This window comes from Furipterus horrens, unplaced genomic scaffold (assembly GCF_987537825.1).
Source record: "Furipterus horrens unplaced genomic scaffold, mFurHor1.1.pri manual_scaffold_2, whole genome shotgun sequence".
Lineage (NCBI taxonomy): Eukaryota > Metazoa > Chordata > Mammalia > Chiroptera > Furipteridae > Furipterus > Furipterus horrens.
The window spans coordinates 20,321,756-20,328,386 of NW_028327172.1; positions in this window are offsets into that span (position 1 = coordinate 20,321,756).

Below are 6,631 nucleotides of genomic sequence, written 5' to 3' on the forward strand. Positions count from 1 at the left end.
CCCTCCCAGAGCCGGCGGTGGGGCCCCAGCCCCGGCCCAGCCTGTGCTCTTGGCCCAGCCCCGCAGTTTGAATTTCAGAATGTAACCGGCAGCTGTTGGCAGGTGGTTCCAGCTATTAATACTCGGACTGAGAAGTGGTGGGGCTGTGAGGTCGGCGCAGGCAACAAAGCGGCTGCTTCCCTCTCCACGCTGGTGGGGAGCCCTGGGAACCATAGCACCGGGCCCTGGCCGCCCCAGAGGTGTTTTCAGGCCTTCCAAAGTGAGCCCCCCAGCCTGGCTGGCCTAGAACCAAGGGACAAGCCACTTCTCCTCAGCAGCAAATGTTTCCCAGAAGCTTCTGGAATCCCATGAGTCTACAAGTGCTTAGTCATGGAACATTAGAGATGACAAATCCCTTAACCCAGCCATCCCGTTTTGTAGGTGAAGAAACTGAGGCCCGGGGTGGTGGGGTGGTGGTGACGTGACTAATTTCAGATGGCCCATGAGTCAGGGTGGGGCTAGGGCAGGAACTCCGGCTGCAAATAGCAAGTCTGGGGATTTTCTATTACTCAGAATCACAGGGCCCACTCCAGCCTCTTACTTAAAAAGGTCTGGGTCCTATGATCCAGGTGGAACCTGCCGTCACAATCCAAGGACTGCATACCTTTGAAAGAGAACTTACCAGAAACAGATTATGGGCAAAAATGGTGGCAAAGAAAAATGTATTTTGACATGGAAATGTGCTCGCCCTACCGTGTAAAATGAAGAAGAAACAGAATCCCCAAGCAGAATTTATCCTATGGTTCCATTTGTGTAAGAAGCACACACATGTGCACACATATATGCATACACAGAAAAAAGACTGGAAGGAAAAGTAAAACGAACTTACCTCTAGGAGAGGGGTTTTCATTTGTCTCTCCTTTTGTCTTAGCCATATTTTCTAAGCTTTGTACTTTGAGAGTATTTCTTTTTGTCACCACCGTGTTAAAAGGATACAAAACAGATAGACAAGTGCCGGGGTCCCAGGCACCCTCCCTCAGTCAGGCTCAGCTTTGCCGCAGGTCCCAGGACAGGACTACACCCATTGCACAAGGCGGGGGTGTTCTCCTTTCCGGTGAAGCTGAAACAAGCTCGGACCTGAGCCCTGGCAGCCACAGCTGCTGTTTCACTGGAAGCCTGGGAGCAGCAACCCGGGCTCAGGGCACTCCCGAGTCTCCAGCATGCACCCGAGAGGAAGGGCCAGACACCAGACCCTGGCCTCACAGTTGGCTCAGCCATGTCTGAAGGCCTGAGGCAGAGGCCAGCCTGAAGCCTGATGTGTGGATAGTGGGAAAGAGCAACACACAGGCCAGATGGCCCTGCTGGGAACTCTCCCAGTCCCAGGCCACACCCTCCAGGAAACCTCAGTTGTACCTTTCAGACAGGCACATCTAGCTCACACTTCGTTGCCACCTGCCCACTTTGACGCCAATGTCCTGGAGACGAAGCCACCTGTCTGGGTTAGCCTATGAGGGCTGCCTGCCCTGCAGACTTCCCAGCCTTCTGCTTGCAGAGTACAAACCTGGGGATGGTGGGTTTTGTCACCACTGCCGTGGAGCTCAGAAAACGTTTGTTTAGACAGAAACATTGCCCCTTGCCACATACTAAGCTGGGACTGTGGTGTCTGCCCAGCGCCCTGGCTGAGACCTGCTGCTTCCTGGAGCAACCTGTGTAAACCTGGCTGGCTGGCGCTGCTTCCCAAAGGGTCTAAGTACAAGAAATGCCATCACAGGAAGTTCTCTCTACAGAGCACGCCCGTGCCTTCCCCACTCCCTGCCTTCCCCAGGGTGCGCTCTCACCTCCATTAGGACAGCTTCTCCTGTCCCATAAGGGTAGATCTTACATTTTCACATGTGGTGACACATGCAGAGGGAACTGAGCACCCAGGTCAAAGGCATCATAGAGCAGATGGGAAGAGCAGAGGAAAGGAATCCCACCTCCGCTCTCTACCAGTCTGTCCCCTGGGCCGGTGATGGTCCCCACCCTCCCCTACCCTGAGCTTCAGCTTCCTCATGAGTGTCAGAGGGGCTGGGAGGATTCACAGACTCAAACGCTCTCCAACTGGGGTGGGCAAACTGCCGCCCTGGGGTACCAGGTGTGCTGCTTGGTTTTGCATGGTTCTCAAGCCAACAAGCATTTTCACATTTTTTTAATGTCTGAAAAACTAAAAAGAAGAGTGGCATTTCACAAAACATGAAAATGATGTGGCATGCAAATTTCAGTGTCCATAGGTACAGTTGTATTGGAGCACAGCCATGCCCTTCTGTTTACATATTCCCCGTGGCTGTCTTTGTGCCACAGCAATGGAGTGGAGTCCCTGCAACAAAGCCCAGATGGCCCATGAAGACTGGGATATTTGCCACCTGGCCCTTTACAGAGAAAAGGCTGCTGAGCCCTGATCTGAAAGACCTGGTCCATGGCACAGGGTAACCAGAGTTCCTCTTCCTTCTCATCATCTCCTCTTGAATCGTTCCTGCCAGGTACCTTTTTGTCCTGTCTGAGTGACAAGGAGTAGTGCTGTTCGGGGAGGAGGGTGAATGCGGGGGATTCCTCCTCATTGGAGATCATCTGGCTTGAAGTTGGAATATCGATGACAAGGTGGGAGCTTCATTCTGCCATCAGCTGGTGCTATGACCTGGGGAAGGTCACCTCACCTCTCTGAGCCTCAGTTTCCCTCCCCTATGAAATGAAAGAACCATACAGCTAATGTTTACCTACCACCTGTTGTGTGCCCGATATTGTCCCAGTTGCATCAGTCACTTCTTTAATCAGGACAGTTCTATGAGGTAGGTACTGTCATCACCCCATTTGTGGGCAAAGAAAGGTGAGGCAGAGGGAGGCTAAATGAGTTGCCCAGGGTTTCTTAGTTGGTCAGAAGTATATTCAAACAGCCTCGTCGCCTGGGTGCTTAAACAATTACGTTATAGGACCCTGTGTGCTTTGTACACATACAGGAGGAGTCGGCTGAGATAAGGAATCGGAATGCTTTCAGTGACCCATCAAAGCCTATGGCTGCATAGACTCCTTTTATTTTGAAAGAAGGAGGAAGGGATAATGTTTCCAAATTTCTCAGGAATGATGCCATTTCAGAGAACATGGAGGCATCTGAGGAGACATTTGTTGGTGGAAACAAGCCTTACCTGGACTTAGCTGGGTGATCTCTGTGTTCTACCACTCTCAGAACAGGAGAGAAACACCCTGCCCTTGTCCAGACACCAGTGCAGTGTATTAGGAAGACCTGTTCTCACTCAACCCTTGACTGATAAAGAGAAGTCATCTTTCTGCTCAGGTCATGACTGGTCTCCCACCTTGGCTTTGGGTCATGGCCCAGCCACTGCTCTTTGCCCTGTCTTGGCAGAATCGCTGTGGAACAGCCCATGTTCCTCAGCCAGGAATTCAGAACCTGCTGCGCTATGTCCTCCAGCTGATGAGGATGCACCTTTTCCATGGGAGTCCTTCCCAGCTCCCTCCCATCCGTCCTCAGCACATCTCTGCCTTTCACTCCCACGCTAGTGTTTAAACAAGGGCTGAATGCTAAGGGTTGGGGCAGGCAGTGTCTTGCCTTTTTGTCTACCTGATCCCCAGGAGGGTGTCTGGTCCATGCTACACACAGGCTGTGGTGTGGCTGGGAGGCAGGGACGCTGGTATTAGAGATGCAGCCTGCATGGTAAAGGGTTAATAGTTGAGCCCTGCCGTTGGACTTCCTCCACCATTTTCTGGCTGTGGGACCTCGGGCAAGTTACTTAACCTTTCTGTGCCTCTGTTTTCGAACGTGCAAAATGGGGAGAGCGTGAACTGTATGGGGTTATTGTGAGAATTCTGTGAGATACTACATGCAAAAGGCCTCTAATAGTGCCTGGCATCTATTAAGTGCTCTACACTCACGGGCATTATTATTTCTCTCACCCAGTCTTTCAGCTTAAGGTACCTCAAGAGTGTGGCACAGGCTTTTCCCACATGTTCTGTGCCATTCTGCACGTAGTGCATCTTTGATTCACCCAGTCTGTATTGAGGGTCTGCTAAGTGCACTGTTTTAGGCCTGGAAAACACAAAGATCTCACAGTCCAGAGGAGAGAGGAGAGAGACATAAACAGAAACATACACTGGAGCCAGGGATTGAGTCCTCTGACACCTGTGGGCAATGGGGACAAATCCTCCCAACTCTAGTGAACATGTGGTAGTGGAGAGGGCAGGGGCAGGAAAGACCTGCCAAAGGAGAGAGACACTTGAACTGGGGCCTTGGTCATACGCTGCCCTTGGCAGGAGCAGGAAGAGTATGGCAGTCTTCAGGTACAGTGGTGGAGAGGTACAGCCCAGCACCCCTGGTCCACACAGACCCTTTTGTGAGCCTCCATGAAGACCCAGCTGGGTGCCTGAGCTCAGGGCCCAGGTACTGGTGCATGCAGGAAGTGTGGAAGTTCCTTCGACCATCTAATGTTGAGGCCATGGACTGGACAAGAGGAGGGAGACTGTAAATGCTACAGCTGGGAGGAAGTGAAGAAAAAGTGAAAGTTCTGGGGTCCCTGCCAGGGCCTCTCCTTCCCAAAGGTGGTTCAGAGCAACTGAAACAAGTGGACATGCTGCTGATGGCCAAGTAAGCCCAGCAGGAATGGAGAGAAAGAAGAAACAGTAATCAGGATGACCCTCCCCTTCCCAAACCCCCCACATGGAGGGGAAGGAACCAGCGGGCCTGACTGGGGGAAGAGAATGAACCAGGCCAGAGAGGTGCAGGCCAAGAGAGGAACTAGTCAGACCTGGTGGGTAGCAAGCAAGTCTCGCTGCTCTAATGCCTGTGACCCCAGCACGGACCCCTTCTCCATTCCTCCATCCACCCAAGGGAGGCTTTCAGCTCTGTCCTGCTCACCACAGGCAACTCTCAGGAGGAGAGAGCACTGGTCTAGGAAGCAGAAGCCCTGGATCCTCCATCCAGTCTTTGCCCTTAACCAGCAGTGTGGCCTTGGGCAAGTTTCAACCCCTCTGGGCTCCTGTGTCCTTATCCATATAATGAGATCACATGCTTGTTCTCCCTTGCAGTTTGCTCAGAGGAATTAATACAATGTGGGGCGGGGAAGGGGGCACCGCTTTAACTGGGACTGCTGGTGCTATCTGATATCTACACTAAATGTGAAGTTGAGGGGCAGGGAATTTGTCAGGTTACTTCTCCCTGTCGCATTCCAGCACTGAGCACACCTAGACAGTTTGGAGGTGGTTCCGCCTGAAATGGCAGGAGTGGAGGGGGAGTGATTTCAGGCCTCAGTGTGTCCCTCTTACTTGCTCCAGTCTTGTGATCGGAGTGAGACACAAGCTACCAAAGGAACCGTTGGGCCACAACGTAGTGTCAAGGAGGGCGGCTCTCACCTCCTCCATCGACCCTGACCCCTGGGACCACCTGCTGCAATTGTCTCCCCTGTAGCCACTTGGCCTTCTTTCTGATCAATAGAAGTCCAGTTCAGTCTGAGCTGGTGAGGTTTCGAGCCAAGAACTACATTTCTCATCATCCTGGCATCTAAAGCAGCCGTGGGACACAGGTGTGGCCAGAATGACAAGGAGGCACTGGAATGAGATTCTGGAAACCCCCCAGTAGGGTCATCTAGCCTTTGGCCATCTACCTTTTCCCTTCTTACTGCCTGGAATATAGAATTGATGCCTGGAAGTTTAGGAGCCATTTTGAAGTCATGGGGACAAGGTCCACATGCTAAGAATGACTGAGAAAAGGCCTCTGAGCTGTCATATAATCCTGGCCTGCCTACTTTTGGAAATATAAAATTTCCTAATTGTTAAGGCCACTGTGTCCCCCAACCCTGGGAAGAGGTTAAGGTGGGGGTGGAATCAGCTATTTGTAGACAGGCACGATTATAACCAGTACATCCTTTCCACCAAGGACGAAGTCAGTGCCGCCTTCTAAGATCCCACAAAGGACTTACCATCCTGCATTGTATGAGCCGTTACTTGCCCACAGTCCCGCAAACCTACTATTTCAGGAAAAGCAGGGTCTGCACATTCTCTGTCGATCACAAGTGCATCCCAGAGTGTGACAGTTTCTGGCAAACATGCCATATGCTATATGCTTTTCTTGAAAAGAACCCTTCGAGATTTGGTTTTAGATGAAGCTCACCTATCTTGGATCTAGGAACCATCATCTCTGGCCAATTTTGAAACCTCCGTTGACACATCTTTGAAACAGTCAGCTTTTAAAATTGGTTTGCCTGAAATAGTCAAAACCACAGTGCATGAGCTTTGTAAATAACTCTGCCAGCCTCTCACAGAACCGCTGTCTTTTCCTAAACTACCCACAGCCATGGCTGCCTGGTACGTGCCACTATGTGACCCAGAAGGCAACTCATGCAAATTCTCTACTAGATTCTGGTGCCAAGTGATTATGATAGATGAGAAATGGCATTTCCCACAACATAGAGAGGGCTTGATTGCAAAGACACAAATGTGTATATGGAAATAGTCACAGACATATTTGTCAGGTTGTTTTCCTATTTTAAACATCTCAGTTATATTTAGACTGGTAAAATTACTTTCTCCATGACTTCCGAAGATTCCCGCAGTCTCCTCCTCCTCCTCCTTTTTCCTTTATTGTGACTTTCTCCTCAAAACCTGCTGT